A 21,520-nucleotide genomic window follows, 5' to 3' on the forward strand; every position below is an offset into this window, starting at 1 on the left:
GGTGGGAGGAACCCTCACAACATTTAAGAAGTATTTAGATGAGTTCTCGAAACGCCATAACATACAGGGCAACAGGCCAAGTACTGGAAAATGAGATTAGAATAGATAGGTTATTGGTGGCTGGTACGGACACCATGGGCCAAAGGGCCTGCTTCTGTGCTGTATAACTCTATGAATCTATGACCATTCCTAAAGTGTGATAACCAGTACTGAATGCAAAACGCTAGCAGGGACCTAACCAGAGCATTAGAAAGGTATACGGTTTAAGGCAAGATTTTCAATCCTTTGTTTATAAGTGGGTAGCTATACATATATATTATACTTTTTAAAATTGCTTATGTACACATTCTCTGTCAACAGACTTCACTTTTTGTTGTTATGATTTTTGTCATGATATTTATGTCACTATTTTACATTAGAAATGGCAATGTAACCAGCTCTAATGGGAAATTCCTATCTGACAGGTCTCATTGATGCTGTAGTTGCAGGTTGAGGCCATTTGGCAAAAGTGCATGTCAGCTGAATCTTGTCCACTGTCTGCTCTAACACACTACGAACAATCCCACAATGAATCTACCAGTGAAGTTAAGTCATCTTCACTGGAACTTGGATTTAAAATAGAGCAAATTAGTTTTTAAATGAATAAAATAGACCTTTTGATGCAGAAGGCTATTGAGATAGGAGTGTCTTAAATAGAACACGAGACTTAGCCCTAGCTAAGCCCTATTACATCATAAACTAAAATAAAAAGGTTACTGCCTCAATTAAAGTAACATCATACAGAGAACCTGAGGCTGAAATTTTCCAGCACCACCACAACCCCCCCCCGCCAACCCCCCACCACCCGCACCCCTGGCGGTGCTGAGAAACCATTGAAATCTCCATTCACAACCGGAAGATCCCGTCGGTGTGAGGGGTTGAGAAATTCCAGCCTAAGCCAAAGGATCAGGAACAGAAGAACAGCCATAGTGGAGAAGGGTGATGTCATACATTACAAACTTGCATTTCAGTTCAACCAAACTCAAGATGATCAAAGCTGTTGAGATGAGGCAAGTTCAGAAAGTGTTGTTCCACCCAAATATCCATGATGGATGAATTACGACATTTCCCAAAGCTGTAGTTTGTCTAGTTCACCCAACTAACTCAATAAAACAAACATTTAAGAACACTTGTAACTTTAAACAAATGAAATCTTATTATATTTTGTAGATTTTGAGTGCATTTATAATCCTTTACTCTACCATTGTCAGGGTTCTACTATCTTAACCCCCTTGCAAGGTAAATTTATTCAGTCGAACTTGTCAGTCTTAATCCTCAATGAGGAAATATTTTAAATCATTATAAGAGCTTAGTCAGCTCTACTAGCTAGATTTGATCTTAAAAAAGTCCTCCCTACCAGGAGTATTTTAGACTAAACAAGGTATTTCAGAGTAAAAATAGGTATATTGTAGCAGAGATAACTCTTCTGACTTAACATTTGGACATAGAATTTTCCCATTGATGAATTCCAGAGAAATTAGGGTCCTGAGGTACAAAGTAAGTCTACAACTTTTTGTAATGGTTACTTAATATTTTATTATAAGCTTAAATCTTAGATTACATTATAGTGATGGTTGCAATATTGCAATGTGTAAAGTAAGTAAAATAGACTAATCCATCTAAAATATAAACGCAAAATAAACTAACCCACCTGGAAGTAAATGCAAGATACAAATCCACCTAAAAATAAATGTAGGATATTCAAACAAATATCATACTGAATTCATACTCTCAAAGTATAAAGCACTGTTTCTGTCTTGTCTCAGCTAAGAGGAGATCTATATGATCCCTACTCTGTGTCAGCCATACAGACCTGATCTGATGTTTACCAGAGAACCTAATTTGAAGAAAACCTTTTGCTTTAAGGATAACAGAACTATTGGTCTCTCAAGCTCTTGGGTTCTTTGCTTTAGAATTCTTGGAGGATCAATTAATATGTTTTTGTGTATGCAGGTGTCCTCAGCATGTTGAAAATAGTCTCAAGGCCTTGTCTAGCAAAGCCTCCTCAAGGTTTTCTGCTTTTCTGTGTGTGTGATGTTAACTCCCTGTTATTGGCAAAAATTCAAATTTTTCATCAGCTGAGTTAAATCCTTAACACCATAATTTGGCAGGCAGCTTCACTGTATAAAGAATGAGAAATAGATGGCCATTAATTTGGGATACTTATTCATTTGCAAGGCTTTTTAATGCTCAGAAGTCTGTTGAAGATTGTTCTTTCAGTTTATGGTGCAGTATGAGATGTTTGAATTGCTGCTGCACATCTGCCTCATATTGTATAGCCAAGACCCAATTTTAACATAACCCACCTAGCAGGAGCAGTTTCAGAGTGGAGCATAAAATCAGGCGGGTTAGGTTAAAATCAGGGCTTCAGCATTAATCACTCTGATCAGCGTTAATTTTCAAGTACTGTCTTCATTTTTCCCTACACAGAAACTGAATGGCCTGATATGTTTCGAAACCCACGATTCTTGGCAAAAACGGCAAGCTATTTGCAAAGGACCATTTCCACTGTTATGAATGGTGAAATTCCCAAAGTTCCAAACCCCATTGTCTGTCTGAGGCCAAACGATTTAATCCTCTTCAAACTCAGCGTCCATCAGAGCAGTGAGTGTCAATCTCCTATGATAAAAAAGCTTCTATTTAAAAGAACCAGACTTGATGTTATCCAACTACTGCCGCCTAATTTATCCCATTTTCTCTTCAACACCTTTTCAGCCTTGGTCAAGTCTCACCATGGGACGATGACTTCTTCAGGTGCCATGTTTTGCAATGTCGGTGATTGTGGCTCTCCAACTTCCACAGTCTTTTATAACAGCAAACAGCTTGTTGTTGATCTCAAACCCTGCACCTGTTCTACTTCTTAAACTGTGGGTGTATTTCCTCCTTTGTCTCCCTCTTGCTCTGCTGTCCTCAATTTTACCAGTCATTACCAGATGTTCTAGTTTCTATTTCCTAAGTACGTGCCCAAGGGATTGTAGTTGTCTCTTGGTGACCTTCTTGTGTGCTTACTGTAGTAGAAAGGTGTTTGGCATAGCAAAGGTTAACGTGGGACTGGAGAACAGTACCACCCACAGTATGATGTAGAGAGTCACATGACATTAGACAGGAGACAGAGTTGTATGGAGAGACTTGAGTAGAAGTCAGCATGAAGTTAGCTCCGAGTCTGGGCTATACTTTGTACATATGTATCTAGTTATGTCTTACCAATAAACACGACTGTTCAACATTACAAGCCTCCGAACCTCTTTGTGTGACCTACTAACAAACCCTTACAACACCTACTTTACTCAAAACTTCCTCGTTAGTTGTGTGTGTTGCCCAATTAATCCTCATCCACATCTCAGAAACCACGGGTTGAATAATACGGTCGCGAGTAGATGGCATGTTCCGCGCCCAGCAGTTGGCAGTGTTCTGACATCCAGCCCTGCCATCGGAACGCAGCCGATGATATGTTAATTGCCGCCAATTAACGGCAAGGGTGGGTTATAGCCTTCATCCCACCCAATGAGTGCTAGAGGGTGGGATGGTCAGCTCTCGGACGCTGCAGGCCGTGACCCAGAGCAAAGTCACAGCCAACGTTTCAAAGGGCCCCCTCATAGGGGAATATGTCAGGGGAGTTGTACAGTTGTTACATGTTTCCATACATAGATGCCTGCGACATCAGAATGAGAGGAGAGGCTAGAAGGGCCAAAACCAGCCCCTAGACTCAGTGAGGCCTCCCTTGGAGCCCTGCTGCATGCAGTTTATGACCGACATGAGCAGCTCATGCCAACCCTGACAAGAAGAGGAAGCTTAACCAGACCCATGCCGCGTGGGAGGGGGTGGCCCTGGTGGTCAACAGTGTGGGCGTAGTGAGAAGGACTTTAGACCCAGTGCCACAAGATGCTCAGTGACCAAATGAGGTCAGCCAGGGTGAGTATGGTTTCAGTATGAGCAACCTTGGTCCAGTGTGCTACAGATCTCATTAGCAAATGCAGGAGGTAAATGAGATTTGCTGCTCCTCAAAGGTGGAATGATTGCACAAGGACACATCTGTCCTGGCCAAGCCATTGTGCATTTCAAGCCATGGCCTTGTTATAGGGCGGGTGAATTGTAGGATCACCGTATGATACACGAGCAAAGGCTCCAGGCTGGCACCCACTGATCTGATAGTGGGTTGGAGGCATACCATATGATAGTTTGAAACTTTTGATGAATGCTCTGTGAAAAATCTTTTCCGGAGAAGCGAGCTCACAACACCCATGAGAGAGGCAGCGGCTGTGGGGATGCAGCGTCACGTCCTCTCACAGCACCCAGTGCCATCGCAGGTACTGGCACGTCAGCAGGGAAGGTTGCGACAGAAAGAGGTCATGCGCACACAGGTGAGGGGACTTCACATTCGTATGTGCAGCTGCTGGAGAGTGTGATGGAGCAAGCCTTGGGCAGCCGGAGCAGTGTCCGGGGTGATCCGGAGACTGAATCTGAGTCAGATGATGAGCCTCTGGAGTCATCGGTAAGGCGGCAGATGCTGGTTGTCCAGTGCAAGCTCCGTGAAGATTTGGCGAATATACCAGAGAGGTTGCGTGCTCTGGAACAGACTGTGGAGGTGTCCATCCAGGCCATGTGTGCTGCAATCGCCCACTCTTCGGAATGCCAAGCTTCCTCCATGGACAGACTGGCGACTGTCCTGGAGGGGCAAACCAAGTACATTACAGACACAATCGTCGATATGCGCTCCAACCTGTGCACCATCGCCCTGGCTCTGAGGATCAGGGGCGCAAATCTAGGGGAACTGGGAGCTTGGTCGCTCACCCAGGTCCTGGAACCTCGCCAGTTGGAAGGGGGGACCAGCCAGTCCTAGTGATGGGGGGTGAGCAGCTGCCTCCATCTGGAAGTTCCTCTCATGGCACTTCTGACGGGGGCAGCATCCCTTCTGTCCACCAGCCATTGACACAGATCTCAAGCATTGCCATGGTGACTGAAGACTCGCATGCATGTCAGCAAGAGTCTCCTGGAGTGACCAGCTACTCAAGGCCACAGCCATACAGAGGATGCCCGCTGAGGTCATCCAGGCCAAGGGGGGTGGCAGATCAGCCACCTCTCTGCAGCGCAGCCACAAGCAAGCGGGGAGCACTCCTAAACATGTTACTAAGCCACAAAGAGGGGCACATGAGTGAGCTTATCATTTACTGATGTTATTACTCCTTTGAAGTTTGCGAATAAACATACAACTCACATTCCCTCATGCTGATGTTGTCATTAATTGCTGTGGCTGTGAATGGTATCTGGAGGTTGAGAGAAGCAATAAAAGGCTAGGGGGGTGCGGCAGGAGGAATCATGTTCTCATGTGGGGTGATGGATATGTGTGGATATAAGGGCGACAAGTCTCCCTCATAGCACAAGGGAAAAGGAGGGCCAATATTTCCCCAAATCCCTTCTGTTCCAGTGACAAGACGCACTATTGAAACCTTTGCCATTTTAAGGCATTCCTGGTGTCACAGCCATTCATTCGATCATGGCCAGGACCATCAGCAGGAGCATTGCCATGATCCCTCAACCCTTCAGCGCCTTCGTCCTCAGAGAATTGGACCCCATCTTGCTTGACTTCATCCTCCACGGCATCTCCTCTTTGGATGGTGAAAATACGGAGTGCAAAGCAAACCACGACCATCAGGGACACACGTGACGGGGAGTGCTATAGTACTCCTCCAGATCTGTGCAGGCATCGGAATCTCATTATCAGGAAACCGATGGTCTGCTCCACTATGGCCCTGGTACTACTGTGGCTCTCATTGTACCTCTTTTTCACCTCAGTTCTGGGCGCTCTCACAGACGTCATTAGCCATCTTTTTAATGGATAGACATTGTCACCTATTAGCCATCTCTCCAAAGAATCAGGGCCGGTGAAAAGTTCTGAAATCTGTGAGTTCTGAAGGATGTAGTCTTCGTGACTGCTGCCCAGGTACTAGGCACACACCTGCATGATCTGCCAATGATGGTCGCACAGCAGCTGAACATTCAGTGAGTGGAAGCCCTTTCTGGTGATGAAGGTGCATGACTGGTCCAGCAGGAGCCCTTATGTCAATGTGTGAGCAATTAATGGCTCCCTGCACCCTGACAAAACCTGCAATTGCTGCAAACCCTCGGATTCTATCCATTTGATTCAAGGCATCCTGTGTGAAGGAGATGTAATCACCCAGCCCTTCGGAACATTGCATCCGTGAAGACCTTTATGCAATGGTGTGCAGCAGACTGTGCAATGCTACTAAGATCTTCACAGGCTGCCTGGAATGAGCCTGTTGCGAGAAAGCTCAGTGTGACAGTGACCTTCAATGCAACAGGGATTAGTGGCCCCCAGTGCAGTTGAATGCGACCTATCCTGCAAGCATGTCACAAAGTGATGTTACCATGGCTGTTGAAAGCCTGAGTCTTCTCCTGTATTGAGTCTCGGTCAGTTGCAGGTAGCTAAATCTCTGCCTGTAGACTCTAGGGGCAGCATAAGATCGTCTGCCCTTTTGCTGAGGATCTCTGGGTTCCTCCTGACCCTCGGGATGTGGCACTGCTCTGTCCCCTTCCTGCAATACCACAGCATCCTGAGCCTCCCTGTGTCCCCTTCTTCCCCTCATCCTTCTCCTCCTTCTTCTCCTAATCCTTCTCTCCAAAGAGGCCTCTGAATCAGAGGAGAGTCTCCAACTCAATCGCCAAATGGTCAGTCTGCTCATTCACATGAGCTCTCCCTGCAGTCACTGAAGTGTTAACTGCAAAGCTGAGATTCTAATACGCCTGAAGGCGTATTATTGCTTTCAGATTGTATTATTGTTGTCAGTTGGGTGTTTAATGATCTTAATTACTTTCTCAATTGCCATTTAAATAACACGGGCAGATTTCCAACTTTTTGCCCCACCTTATATTATTGCAAATCAGCGTGATGACGTCGGAAAAGGCACTTGAATTCATCTCACCCCATAGTACACTTGGCACTGAGGGGAACACCCCCAATCAGGGACCGTATTATTAAGGCCCACATCCCTGTTGCCTTTATCTTCCATTGCCTTGCTTATTCCAACTATCACATCCATTATTCATATTGGCCAGATGACTTACTCTCTGTTTCTCAATTAAAATTAATTGTTCTTAACACACTTCTTGATTTAGATTTTTCATGTAACTCCATTGTGTTAAAAATGCTACTGATTCAGAAAGAAGCAGTTTACCTGTACAATTGTTGAACTCAGATGCTCTGCTACCAAGATGTTGGTTCTCCCATCACCATTCCCTTTGGGCCTGCAAGACTAACTCTTCCTTCATTCAATCTCTCTTATACCGCCCCATCACAGACCTTCCTTTTGTCCTTTTCCCACCCACCCCTTATTCAAATTGGTCAAAATGATGTCTATAGCAGAATCAAGATGGCGAACCATTTAAGTATTGACATTAGTCAGCATTCATCTTTGCAGAAAGCAAGATTTGGGGGTATTACTTACCAAGGAGGCTTTAGTGGCTATGGAATTCCTAGGAAAGTATTTGTGAAATGGGTTAATACTTCTGTTTAAATAGTGGACGTAGGACTGTCAAGATAGCCATGTTGAGCTTTTGTTTTGTGAACACATCAAGCCATCATTTCTAGGCACGTGTTTTCCCTGAGTAACTGGTTCCCAATAACTCAATAGTCAGTTCTACACTAAGGGCAATTAGCGTTTTTTTCTTATTCTCTTTAACAGATCGCAGTTTGAGTCACTACCCTGTCTACCAGAAAGACCATCTTTTCAACACAAATTCGGACTGGGACTTTGGGCCCTTCAGGAATTTGGATCATTTCATTAGGGAAACGAATTTCAACATTTCCAGGTAACAGCATTTCAAATCTGTGGATTCATATATTTGCCCTTGACTGGCAAATGGAGTATTAGCAGAATTTAATTTACGGTCGGTGAGCTGATGCTCTTCAGTTTTCATTCTGGTTGTTTGATTTGATCTGAATACTGCAGCTGCTCATTAATTCTAAAGTAGACAGAATCTGTGTTGTGATAATTAGACTTTTGACTATCGGGCATGTTTCAACCTGGCTGAACATAAAGTGCATGAGCCACACATTCTGTCTTGCTCCATCACATACATGCACATTCTCTCTCACACACAAACAGGCCTGAGTTTTACAGGGCAGCTGTGGCCCCTGTTTACAAGCCGGAAAGTCCATGGGCATCTCGGCTGTTTCCAGCAGCCCCAACCCCATTCTGAGGCAATCATGCAATTCGCTGCCGCCATCGGGGCTCCTGTTTCTTTAAGGGATGAGATTCTGCCTCCAAGACAACCAACCAATTGGAAGGCTGGTAGTTCTTTTGTCCTAGCAGCGCCAATGGGTGTGGTGGCCACTGCTGGGACTGCACCCAACCCCAGATAAACATCCTGAATGCTTCCCATGGAACTGAAGTAAGTGGGACCACAGTCATTGGGGCCAGTCAGGTGGACCTTATAGGGAGAGGTAGTGGGCGTGGTTGGTGCGGGAGGGTGGAGAACAGTGCCGTCAGAGGTGGCCACCTGAGTCGCAAGGTGCCTGATTAGGAGGGCCTCCGGCCTTTTGGCTAAGATCAAGTGTAGTGTTGCAGGGGCGACACCATGGTCCTGCCAAGGCAAGGTCGGGATGGAAGGGCGATAACCAATCGCAATCCGAATCCATACCGTGGGTTACCTATCACCCTCCGAGTCACGGTGAACCACAGCGACGAAGGAGGATCACCTATGGATCGGGGCTTCTTCACCAGGAGGATCCTGTTGAAGGCGTGCGGCTTCCAAGCTACGGAGATCTTCACCCTGCACGACTCCCGCAAAGGTGGTTATTTTGACGTCACGTTCAAGCGAGTGGCAGACTGCGTCCGGCTCCTGAGGGTGTTCGAGGAGAAGAGAGACCTGCCGGAGATGAAGATCCTGACGGCGGAGCCGCACTTTTCTCTGCCGTTGCAACGGGAACGTGAGGTGATGGTGCATGTGTACAACCCCTTCGTCCCTGTCGCCGACGTGGTCACCTTCCTCACCAGGTACTTCGATAAGGTGGGGAGCGGCACTGAGATTCGAGACGACTTGGGGATCTGGACAGGCAAACGCCTGTTTAAGGTCACGCTAAAGACCGATGGTAAGGGAGCCATTTTCCACCCTCCTTCCAGTTTCGCTATCGGGGGAAACCGTGGCTACCTGGTCTACGCTGGGCAACCCAAGCATTGTCGCTCATGCGGCAAGGCTGGTCATGTGGCGGCCAACTGCAGCGCCTCCCTCTGCAAGATCTGCAAACAGGAAGGGCACCAGACAAAAGACTGCAAACAGGCCAAGTGCTGCAACCTGTGTGGCGAGGCAAGTCACCTCTACAGGACCTGCCCCAAACGCTGCCGTACTTACGCACAGGCAGCCAAAGCCGACCAGGGGGAAGCAGAAGAAATGTTCCGTGTCACTCCAACCACCAAGGCCCCCAGGGAGCTCAACAGGACAAAGGAGGACACAGAGAGAGACAAGGTGGAGAAAGAGATTGAGGCAACAGAGAGCCAATCAACAGCACTACCCCCTGAACCTTCCAGTCCTCAGGACAGCGAATCAATGGAGGAGGAGGCAGCAGTGGAAAAGCAGCAGGGGGAGTGGCGGACGGTGAAGAACAAGAAAAGTAAGAGGGAGCGAAGAAGAAGCAAAGGCGTTTCCCAGAGAAGCGGCAAGAGGCGTCTCCCATCCGACACGGATGACAAGGGCAGCAGCTCTTCGGATGAGGAAGTGCCAGAGCGGCACTGACAGAAGAGGCGGCAAAGCTCCAGGGCGTTGGAGGACGAGACACCCGAGCTCCAGAAAATTGGAGACAACAAGGAGCCCAGCGCACCCCAACTTTGCCTGCAACCTGAGGAGGCCAGTGCACCACAGCCCCTGGAATCTAGGAGCAGTGAGGCAATCATCGCACCCCAGCTCCAGGAAGCCGGGAACAGCAACCCCCCAGAGGGGGTGAGTTTTGGAGAAGCTTCTCCAGCAAAGGTCATCTCAAAACCCGCTCTCTACGTGAACCTCCAGATGCCACTGGAGCAGAACACGGCCAAGGAGATCTACCTCAGCCCATCCAAAGTGAAGGAATTTGAGCTCACTACGGGTATGAAGGAGCAGACTAAAGGTCTGGGACTCTCAGAGACAGTGGGTTTGGTAGGAGAATAAATGCTTTAAAATGGGTTTAAAGATTGTATCCATAAATGTGCGTAGCATTAAATCTACTACGCGATGTGTTGCGACCTTGGACTACCTAGCCAAGGTCAAAGCTGACCTGTTGTTTCTGCAGGAGTGTGCGATACCGCACCTCAGCTCCTACAGGCAATGGTCACGATGGTGGTCCCACGGGCCATCGATCTGGTCGGGCGGAAACGACTCTCGTTCCTCCGGCCTGGGTATTCTGCTGCGGGGAGGCAACTTCACCGTCTCCGAGGTCAAGGAGGTGGTGGGCGGGCGACTCCTCGTAGCAGACGTAATGTACAAGAACGCTCCACTCCGGTTAATTAACGTGTATGGCCCGGCACAAGGGGCTGAGCGGCTGGAGGTTTTTCAGCAACTCCCACTGCTGCTGGCGACCTCCAGGCCGGTCATTCTGGGCGGGGACTTCAACTGCATCATCGATGCGGCAGGACGATCCGGCAGGGCCGGAAGCAGATTGGACGCTACGTCCAGATCCCTGATGGAAACAGTTAAGGATGCCAAGCTGCACGACGTCTTCAGCAACCCTGCAGACGGAGCGCAGCGTAGATACACCTGGTCGCGGCCAGACGGGTCCATTCGTTCCAGGATAGACTTCCTGTTTGTGTCCCGTGCATTCACAGTCAGATCCACCGAGGTCAAGCCGGTGTTCTTCTCTGACCACTGCCTCCTACTGGCGGACTGCCACTTGGAGGAAGACCTGAGGGTGGGCAGGGGGGCATGGAAGCTAAATGTGCAACTGCTGACCCCAGAGAACATTGAGGAGCTCAAGAGGGATTACAAAGGTTGGAGAACCGTGAAACCCCTCTTTGAGTCCCTGACACACTGGTGGGAAGTGATCAAGGGAAGCATCAAGAGGTTTTTCATCCGCAAAGGCACCCAGAAAGCTAGAAAGGAACAGAGGGAAATGTCCCGACTCCAGGAAAAGATGCAGAATCTGCTCCGGCTGCAGTCGATGGGGGTCGATGTCAAGGAGGAGCTCCAAGAGGTGAAGGGCCAGCAAGCCTCGCACTTTGCCTCGGAGGCCTCCAAGATCATCTTCCGTTCCAGAGTCCGCTCCGTGGAGCAGGATGAGACGTGCTCACATTTCTTCTTCCAAAAGGTACACAGAGAGCGCTCTGTGATCAGCAGCCTGAAGGAAGAAGACGGCTCAGTAAAGTCATCACGGTCCGACATTCTGAGGATCAGCAAATCCTTTTATGCCGGACTGTATGACGTGAAGCCCACGGACAGCACGGCCTCCCAGTCCTTCCTGTCCTCTATCACGGAGGTCTTAGACCACAGTACGCGGGAGAGCCTAGACAAACCGCTAACTCCTGACGAACTGACTAAGGCCCTCGAGTCCTTCGAGAAGAGTAAAACCCCCGGAAGCGACGGCCTGCCGGCGGAGTTGTATTCGGCTCTGTGGGACTTGATCGGCCCAGACCTGCTAGAAGTGTACGAGAGTATGCTCCTGGCCGGCAGCATGTCAGAATCCATGAGGAAAGGCATCATCACCCTCATCTACAAGCACAAGGGGGAAAGGGAGGAAATTAGAAATTGGCGACCCATTTCACTGTTGAATGTGGACTATAAGATTCTGTCCAAGGTCATCGCCAACCGGGTCAAATCCGCTCTGGAATTGGTGATTCACCCTGACCAGACCTGCTCTGTGCCAGGCAGGAAGATCTCTGACAGCCTGGCGCTGCTCAGGGATACGATTGCCTATGTACAGGACAGGGGTGTGGATACCTGCCTCATCAGCTTGGATCAGGAGAAGGCCTTTGACAGAATATCACACACCTACATGGGGGATGTGCTCTCCAAAATGGGCTTTGGGGAGGGAATTCGAAATTGGATCCAACTGCTCTACACTAACATCAGTAGCGCAGTCTCAATCAATGGGTGGGAAACAGATAGCTTTCCGATTAAATCTGGAGTCAGGCAGGGCTGTCCTCTCTCGCCTGTCCTTTTCGTGTGCTGCATAGAACCCTTTGCCGAGTCCATCAGGAAGGATCCGGGCATAAGAGGAGTGACGATCCCAGGCAGTGGAGGCACTCAGGTAAAAGCCTCCCTGTACATGGACGACGTCGCCGTTTTCTGCTCGGATCCGCTGTCGGTGCGCAGACTGATGCACGTCTGCGACCAGTTCGAACTGGCCTCGGGAGCCAAGGTAAATCGTGGGAAGAGCGAGGCCATGTTCTTTGGGAACTGGGCTGACCGATCCTTTGTCCCCTTCACTGTCAGGGCTGACGGCCTGAAGGTGCTGGGGATATGGTTCGGAGGGACCGGGGCATGCGTTAGAAACTGGAAGGAGCGAGTGGCTATGGTGAAAAGGAAACTGGGCATGTGGGAGCGACGCTCCCTCTCCATTGCGGGTAAGAACCTGGTCATCAGGTGTGAGGTACTCTCGCTGTTGCTGTACGTGGCGCAGGTCTGGCCCATTCCACACTCCTGCGCGATGGCGATCACTCGAGCCATCTTCCGCTTTATCTGGAGGTCGAAAATGGATCGTGTCTGCAGGGACGCGATGTACAAGCCTCTAGATAAAGGGGGAAAAAACGTGCCCAACATCGCCCTCATACTGATGGCCACCTTTGTGTGTGGCTGCATCAAGCGGTGCGTAGACCCTCAGTACGCAAACACCAAGTGTCACTACGTGCTGAGGTTCTACCTGTCCCCGGTGTTGCGAAGGATGGGTCTGGCCACGCTGCCGCGGAACGCTCCAAGTAGTTGGACCGTGCCGTACCACCTGTCCCTGGTGGAAAAATTTATGCAGAAAAACACCTTTGACCACAAGTCCATCAGGCAGTGGTCAGCACGTAACGTCCTAGAGGCCCTGAGGGAAAAGGAGAGGGTGGACCCTGTGGGATGGTTCCCCGAGCAGACTGTCAAAGTCATTTGGCAGAATGCCTCATCACCAGAACTTTCCAACAAGCACCAAGACGTAGCTTGGCTGGTGGTGAGAAAGGCCCTCCCCGTCAGATCCTTCCTACACGCCAGGAGTCTCACCCCCTCTGCACGTTGCCCTCGAGGTGGCTGTGGTGGGGAAGAGACCGTTGTTCACCTCCTTGTGGATTGTGCCTTTGCAAAGAAAGTCTGGAGAGAGATGCAGTGGTTGCTGTCGAGATTCATCCCGAGCAGTTCTGTGACACAGGACTCTGTGCTCTACGGGCTGTTCCCAGGGACACACACCGAGACAAACATCGACTGCAGCTGGAGGATCATCAACTCGGTGAAAGACGCGCTTTGGTCTGCCCGAAACTTGTTGGTCTTCCAGCACAAAGAGTTGTCCCCGACCGATTGTTGCGGACTGGCACAATCCAAAGTCCAGGACTACGTGCTGAGGGACGCACTAAAGCTTGGGGCAGCTGCCGCAAAGGCGCAATGGGGAAGGGTCGCTGTCTAAGACCTTTCTACCACAGCGCACCGAGAGACTGGGAACTGTTTAGAGCCCCTCGGGCTGTACAGATCAAAATGAAAGGCTGTAAATGATTGTAATATTGTTTGACCTGATGCACCTGGTGATACATTTTGTAAAAGTTTAACCTGGATTGTACCCTTGTAATGTTGTTTTTGAAATGGTTTTGAATGTGATTGAAGATTTTTTATGAATAAAGTATATTTTTACAAAAAAAAAAAGATTAGGAGGGCCTCCCCCTTCCCACGCCACTCGCCCTAGCCCACAAAAAGGCTGCCAATGTATACCTGACAGTCTCCCCACATGGCAGAGGTAGAGCTGGGACTGGATAGCTTCACAAATGATATTTTGATTTAGGAAAGCACATTCAGAGGCCTTCGCTCATTCCTTTCCCCATCTGTAGCATCCTCATCGTGAAAGGGATGCAAAAGTCAGATTTGTTTTAATACTCTTTCCCAGCCGCCCATCCCCCACCCCGTTTTCTCTCCAATGACACAGAATCCCCAATTATGATGACATCATCGCTTAGATGGTGACATCATCTTGTGTGTGATGTATCACCAAGTGCATTTTGCAAAGGTGTCTGGTATTGGTGGCTTCTCCAAATGCCAGAGGCAGCGGGAACAGGCCATTAACTGGCCTTTTATTGGCCACTTAAGGTCCTCAAATGGCCTCATGGTGGGAGTGTTGACTGCTACCTTCCCTGCCACTGGTAGATAAATAGCTGGATAAATTGGCAGGAAGGTGACAGACATACCAACCCTCGCCATTCCAGCCAATTTTTCTGCACCCCCCCGCCCATCTCCCAGTCTGTTCCCTGAGGCCCCAGTAAATCCCATATACTCTCTCTCCTCTCTCAATCTCTCTCTCTCTTTCTTTTTCACACATACACACATGGCTGGATTTTCATTTTTGGTTTGGGAAATGCGAATTGGCATTCCTGACTTCAGAAAGTTAGCCCTTTCGTCCAGAATTTTGGTCTCCGAAAGTTATGTACAGATTGGAGTTGGGGCTACTGCCTCCCAAGGTAGTAACTGGGCGGTTGGAAGGACCATCTGGGACTTAACCCGGAAGTATTACTGGTTGTTAGGCCTGCTAGTCCTCAACCCCAACCTGCCCCTATGCATCCTCCATGTCCACCCACCCAAGGTATAGAACTAATGAGCTATATAATAACTTTGAAATGCTCTTAAAATTTTAAAAATCAGCCAATCAAAATTCCCTTTTGAAAATGTTGCTCCTGTTACTAGCTTATAAAGCTGTCAATCAAGCAAAGCCATTTATACTCCCATTGAATAAAAGTTTTAATCCATTTAACATCTCCTAGAGCAGAATTATTCGCTCGGCGTGCAGGCGCGCACTTGACCTGCTCAAGCGTGAAATAGTGCGTGATGATGTCGGGGCTTTTTCATTACCCATCCAATGTTATGGTTGGCAGGCAGGCGAATCGGCCAGGCGGCCTTTGCCTTTTTGAGGAAACCTTATCCAAGGGCAGGATGAGGTTTCCAATATTAATTTAATAGGATAAAAATGTTTGGACAGAATTTTCATCAGCCAGATGTTCAGGTGACTGTTTCTGATGCGTGGACATTTGTTTTGGCATTTCAAAATCGTTATTCATAGCTTTTGAATTCTTCAGCTCCCTCAGGCAGCTCTCTGCCTTCAGGGACCTTTCATTCCGCACTCCCCGGCGCCCGCACTTACATCAGCGCCCACCCTCTTACCGCCCCCACCCCAGCAGCGCTGAGCATTTCAGTATGCCTTTCACGCTGTCTGGCTGTTAATTGGCCAGCCAGCGTGAAATCGCAGGCGGCAGCCCATTTCCTGTCCGCTCCTAGGCCCGCCAACTGTGCCTGCATGCTGAACTCAAAATTCTGCCCCAAATCTGGTCCAGCTAAACAAACAGACATTGAAAGCCACTTCAAGGAAAGGTAAATTTATTACAACTTATAAAATTGTCAAACAAAGTTAGCAGTCCCCTCTGCAGCTGTGTAAACTGTATCAACAAACCTAGGCATCAATTTTGCCATATAGCCTCATTATGAATGCCTGTCTGACTTCCAAGACTCACTAATGGCTTCAGCTCTGTCAGAGTTATTTTATAGCTGGCTTTCTCTGAGGTTCATGAACTGACTTACCTGGTGTGGTTCCCACAGTCTTCATGAACCCACCAACCTCACTAAGAATAGTAACATAAGGGAAAGTTTTATTTGGAGCAGGCATTTAAAAAGGAGACCCAACCTCACATTAAGTGCATATCGGGTCACAACCAGCCATGTTTTCCAACCTGGGAAAAGGGCAGACAGCAGGAATGACCTGGTATTTTTCAATTTGCAGCCCCACACTCCTCCCATTCGGTCCTCCTGATGCGGGGTTGTTCAGCTTCGGGAGGTGTATATCTGGCCCACTCTCTCTCTCACTCTATCTCGCTCTCTCTCCCTTTCACACACACACTCTCCCACACACTCTCACAAACTCTTACACTATCTTTATTCCTCACACAAGCTCTCTCTCCCCTACCCACACACTATCCCTTATATCACACACCCTCCCTCTTACATTCTCCCTCACACACTCTCCCTCACTCTCTTGGAAACACTTAAAAAATGTTACATTTATGTAGGACTTTTAATGACCACAGGGCCAATGAAGTACTTTTGATGTGTAGGCAGTGTTATAATGTAGAAAATAAATCAGCTAATTCACACACAGCAAGCTCCTGCAAAGAGTAATGTGATCATGACCAAATAATGTAATTGTAATGTTGACTGAGGGATAATTATTGGCCAAGATGCCGGGGCTTACTCCTTGTTCTTCTTTGAAACAGTGTCATGGGATCTTTTCATTCACTTGAGAGGGCAGACAGGCCCTTAGTCTAACATCTCATTCAAAAATGCAGCAGCACAGTACTGCAATGAAGTGTCAGCCTAAATATTTGTGTTCAAGTCCTGGAGTGGGACATGAACTCACAACCTTCTAACTCTGATGTGACAGCGTTACCAACTGAGCCACAGCTGACACTTACAAGCACCCATATACAGATGTAGCAATTATCCAGATTGCTGCTCAAAATCTGGAAGAAACCAGAGAGAGAATCTACAGTGACTAGGAACCTGCCGAGTATTGTTGCTGTTTATTGTTGAATGGTACAATGTATTGTACCGATTCCTTTTGTTTTAATTTAGGTTTGCTCATGCTTTCATGGAACCTGGAAAATATGTTTTTCATGATAATGCTGAACCTGATCGAGCCTTTATCGTGAGTGTCAGTAAGTTTAATACAGATTGTGACTCAGTACCTTTACTTGTCCAACCATCCTCTCCAATCCAGCTGGTAAGACATGGAATTCTAAAACAGCAAAAACTCAATGTGGCACCTGATTGGGCCCTCATTATAGGTAAATAAAGAATTTTGTTCTAGCATTATGACTGATATAAAAAGTGCATTAAAATCTCTGATAGATGATCTCAGGCATAAATATAAGGATATGAGTATCTGTGGCAAGGAAGAATGACACTATCTTTATGATTTTTAGTTATTTGCTGGTAAATTTGTGAAATGAAAAAGAAACCTGGTGATAACTTGATGTGTTGACATTATCACTAGGAAATTTTTGACCATAATTTCAATCCTAAATAGGACTCAAAACTCCCATCTGAAATTGTTTAGTAAAAATCAGCTGCATTCATTCACCCCACTGACCCAAATAATGCTTTGGCAGTGGAGTTCAAGTGCTAACCGGGAAAGAGAGAAATCCTCTTTACCAATAGTAGCCTTGAGTATTAGGTCAATGGTTCTCAAGCTTCTTCATCCATGGACCATTAGACAGCATAAAAGACCCTGCAGACCACCTACTACTACCCCACCCTCTTTCACTTGCCACCACAAAACAATCTTCAGAATTAATGGGAACTAGCAAAAACTATAAATATTTTGTTGCTTTTTTGCCACTAAATGCAATAAATTTGTGCCTATTTTATTATATCTCATAAGTAAATTATTAATTTATGCCAGAAACAAAAGTATAACATTTTCATATCATAAACATACAAGAGAACATGTTTATTTAAAATATTCTAATATGTGTTACAACATCATCACAATAACCTTCTTCTGAGAAACTGATACTTACACCTATATCAATCAAACACAATCAACAGTAACATAAATCTTATGTATAAAACTATATTGTTGTTGCTTGCATTTCTGCTAGATTGTGCCGTGCACACGGGAGCCGCTCTGATCGTGTGAGGTTATGCAAGCGGTGAAGAGAGGGTTCTGGTTTGTTCTCTCATATAGCCTCAGCAGTGACATTGCACATCAGTGACTTGCTTTTTGGACAAGTCCACGGACAATCTGTAGAATCCTTGTGGAGCCTCAGTTGTCCACGGACCACACTTTGAGAACGATGTTGTTCATTCTTATTGAGCTCCTCGCATCTAGCAGACATCTCTCACACACTGGGCATCGATCACACTTTGTCTCAGATACAAAGTAATCAATGCAAAACTAGTTTTTGACCTCGAGCTGAAGTCTGCATTTGATTTCTTAATGAAATTTACAAGCAGCTACAATTGTCTACATTTCCAGGCAGTACACATGAGTACTAACCTTAAAGGGACTGGCCAGGTAGGAAGTTAAACATTACAACCATGCTCCAGATCATGAATAATGACACAGGAGAGCTGCTGGGGATTTGTGAAACCTTAGTCACACATGCACATTTTTGGGCTGAACATAAAAAGAACTTGAAAAAGCAAGCCACCCGGTGATGGCTGCTTCTGACCTTGGAAACCAAAAACTGTCATTTATACAGTTCCTTACACAACCTATCGAGAAACAGTTGGATCTATTTGATCTCAAAATCTGTTTAGTATCAGGCTAAACTATTTAAGGCAGATAGTCCTTGTATTCTTAAAGGGACAGGGCATTGAGCCCAGAGCTACATTTAACACTGCAGTAATACATTGTGTTACATGGTATAATAATAATACACTACATCTTCTACCTTAGTGTGAGCAATGTCATGGGATATCTGCTCGGATTTTTTAAAAATATAATTATTGATGTTTCCTTCAGTTCTTCAAAATTTCTGTAATCAATTCAGTAAAACATTTATGTTTTCCATACTAATTTGAAACTGGGAATGAGTTCGCTTGCTATTGTTTGCTTCAGGTACAATCTGTCTCCTTGCTCTGATTACTGCCCTGTTTACAGTGGCTGCTCTGCTAGTGAAGCCTATTCAGTCAGCATTAAACCCCATGCAAAAGTGGAAACCAAAATGGCGCAGTTTGGGGGAACCTTATATCCCTCCTGGGTATGTCATACTAAAGGACAGGTAAGGAAATAAATCACCTGTGTTTAATATAAACAAAGATATCTACTAGTTACCAAATAATACCACATAATTCAGATATTGGAGATGAAGTCCATGAAGATGTGCTTTGTAAAATGGTGCCATAGGGCTGAATTTTTAGACCTAGATGGGGATGGCACGGAGGTGGGTGGGTGCAGAATATCCCCCTCCACAATGATGGCCTGGTGACCATTTTTTTAATTTAAAGTTTAACAAGTTAGAGGGCACCTCCATCGTGGGACACTCTCTTGCTTACCCGAAAAGGCAACCTGCTACTTCTTCAGTGCTGGAGGCTGGAGGACGTCCTGTTGGTCCTCCTGCTTTGGGAGCCCACCTGCTCTTCTGAATTGTATGGCAAACCCTGAATTGGCCAATTTGAGGAAAATCACAGCCGGAGGGGTGGGGGGCTATTCCCCACAATACCCGGGCTTCTGATCCCCATTTGACCATGACAGACAGCTTCCGAAGCCCACAGGGAAAATTCTGGCTCAGAGTTCTGATGCTACAAATGACATTTTCCAACTTCTTATTGAAAGGATTCCCCCTACTGTGGCTTTCAGATTTGTAAATGCCTTTGCTAAAAGATGGCGCTGTTGTGCAGCATATTGTTCCAATGCATTGTGTCTTTGAGTGGCACAGTGGGATTTTTGCTTGCATCTCGCTCTCAGTTCTGCCACAAAGAGAGGCAGCAAGGAGAAGGCAACACCTCCTGAAAAGGGAAGGGAAAATCAACAGTTGAGTCACCATGTGTCTGGTCAGTTGCAGAAGGCATTGGCAGAGGCCTTAGAACACATCACCTCCCCATCATCCAAACCATCTCATGGAGGAACCAGAAAGGAAATAACAAAAGTGAATTGCGCATAGCTAAATGATGCTTTAATGTATAGTTTGCAGATGTGTTGTAGGCTGCGTGGTCACAGATTTTTCCTGTGACTAACGTTTTAGTTGCGGACAGTGAATAAGAATGCAATGTTTTTCCTTAGTTTGGATTTTTATGAAGCTCTTGGACCTCGAGGTGCTGGAGAAGGAGCAGAAGCAGAAGACGAGTCGACCATAATAGCAGGTAATTAGACCTCTGCTCCTCCCTCCCCTGCTCCCTTGGTCTTGAGTCAGCACATTTTGTCTGATAAAAATACTTCCTATTCTAGACTTTGTAGAGTAATCGTTTCATTAATTTATAAGTGCCCTATAAATAATTCAACATTTTTCTTATTTATTTATAGAAACACTTTCATGAAAATGAAGGCCTCCCCATAGCAGGGCCTAGGTTCAGCACTGGATTCAAGCCCCACCTCAGGGCTTGAGCACATTACCTAGGCTGACACTTCAGTCCAGTGCTGAGGGAATGCAGAGTGCCATAACTCGAATGACACAATAAACCAAAGATCCATCTGCCTGTTCAGGTGGTCACAAAAGAGTTTATGACACTTTTTTAGAAGAGAAGCAGGGAGCGTTCTGGTACCCAACGCCATTTGACCTTCAGTCAACACCTCCAAAGTAGATAAATGGATCTTGGGTACAAACTGTCTACCATATTTGGCTACACTACAACAGTAACTACATTCCATTGGCTGTGAAGATTTATGGGGATCCTGAAAGACAGTTTATAAAATACATTTTTTTCCTTATCTTCCTTCCTTGCATGCCCTAATTCATTGTTCTTATTAAATTCTTTGCCAACTTTACGAAATATCAGGATTTGAAGGCAGCCTCTCATTAGAGTCCTGCTAGGGGTAGATGCTCATACAGAATAAAAGGAACACTGAATTATCTAGTCAGATAAATATTCACTAATGTCCAAGATCATTTGCTCTTCTTTTATATACTACCAGGCAAAAGGCAAACAGAGACCGAACTGGAGGATTTTAGCGTCCGCACTTTGTATGACAAACTGGAAGATCAGAATTTGCATCTTGCTTCTCAGCTGAGTAAACACAAGAGTGATCTGCAGGCTTTTTATCGACACATCAGCCAACAGACCCAGGAGTTAAAGGTTTGAAATACAGAGGGCTATATTTCAGAGGGATCAAACTTCCAACTTGCATTTCAAAAATAGGGTGAAATACCATAAGATATTTATTTTCTAAAATGCAATCCTGCACCATAACAAAAAACAGCATTATTAAGAGTGCTCAATGTGAAGCAATTTCCCCATTACACAAATTTATAGTTAACATAATGTAGCTAATGCTGGCATCTTGGTAATGTATCCTGAAAATTGCAGCTCTCCATTGGCAGCATAGAATCTGGAATCAGCCCCATATTTCTCAAATCGGAACAAGGGTAGTTCTTTCGGCTCTCATATCTGTTCCCATCAAATTAGACCATGGCTGATCTGCACCTCAACTCCATTTTCCCACCTTAGATCCACATTCTCATGATACACTCACCTAAGCAAAATCTTAAAGGTTTTAATTGACCCCAGCTTTCAAAGACAGTTTCAGGCTATCCTTTCTGTATAGAAATGATTCATGATTTCACTCCTGAATGGCCATGATCAGCAATGTTTGATTTGAGTTTTTTTTTTAGGAAATGTT

General features: G+C 46.3%; 1 long non-coding RNA gene across 1 annotated transcript in view; it reads right to left on the bottom strand.

Moving 5' to 3' along the window:
* LOC144669370 (uncharacterized) overlaps positions 1 to 21,520 on the bottom strand; it is a 97,065-nt gene that overhangs the window by 60,256 nt on the left and 15,289 nt on the right. The gene's annotated exons all lie outside the window — the stretch shown is intronic.

Source organism: Cetorhinus maximus, chromosome 2, assembly GCF_964194155.1.
Source record: "Cetorhinus maximus chromosome 2, sCetMax3.hap1.1, whole genome shotgun sequence".
NCBI lineage: Eukaryota > Metazoa > Chordata > Chondrichthyes > Lamniformes > Cetorhinidae > Cetorhinus > Cetorhinus maximus.